Here is a 972-nt window from a genome sequence, read left to right on the forward strand (position 1 = left end):
TCATGTTCCACTCACTTTCTTAAGGTGCTGCATGTGTTGCACTTCAGTGAATCGAAATGTTTGAACCTTTTTTTTTTCCTCCTAGCTTCAACTGGGTTTGGATTTTTTGGATTTTGTTTAGTGTGGTTTCAATTTTAAGAGCTGCTGTTGTGACTCTTTTTCGCCAGCAGGTTGTGCTGTGTCACCGGGCAGGTAGAAAGCAGACAGTTTTGCAGCAATCTGAAGGGTTAGTGAGTATTTTGCAGTGTTTGTATCTTAAAATCGATGCGCTTAGGAACATCATTTTTTTCATAGTAGGTGAGGAATGCATAATTGTTTCATATCAGTTGCGTTTGTCCAAACTTAGTGTAAAATGAATGTAAACCCATAGGTATCAAAAGTATAGGCAAAATGCATCATATTAATAGCAGCATTGATGGTCCATTCCCACCAAAGTCAGTAACTATAATACTATATACGACTTATATATATATTTATATTTTTATATTTATATTTATATATATATATATATATATATATATATATATATATATATATATATATATATATATATATATATATATATATATATATATATATATATGTCTCCCGTTCCAACACATCCCAAAGGTGCTCTACTGGATTGAGTCTGGTGACTGTGGAGGCCATTTAAGTACAGTGAACTCATTGTCATGTAGCAGTCTCAAATGATTTGCACTTTGTGACATGCTGTGTTATCCTGCTGGAAGTAGCCATCAGAAGATGGGTACACTATGGTCATGAAGAGATGGACATGGTCAGCAACAATACTCAGGTAGGCTGTGGTGTTGACACGATGCTCAATTGGTACTAATTGACCCAAAGTGTGCCAAGAAAATATCCCCCACACCATTACACCACAACCTCTGTCTGAACTGTTGATACAAGGCAGGATGGATCCATGCTTTCATGTTGTTGATGCCAAATTCTGACCTGACCATCCGAATGTCGCAG

General features: G+C 36.3%; 1 protein-coding gene across 1 annotated transcript in view; it reads right to left on the bottom strand.

Annotated features, from left to right (window-relative positions):
• LOC147841881 (uncharacterized) overlaps positions 1–972 on the bottom strand; it is a 191664-nt gene that overhangs the window by 32661 nt on the left and 158031 nt on the right. The window lies entirely within an intron of this gene.

This window comes from Danio rerio, chromosome 11, assembly GCF_052040795.2.
Source record: "Danio rerio strain M-AB ecotype USA chromosome 11, GRCz13ab, whole genome shotgun sequence".
NCBI classification, from domain to species: domain Eukaryota; kingdom Metazoa; phylum Chordata; class Actinopteri; order Cypriniformes; family Danionidae; genus Danio; species Danio rerio.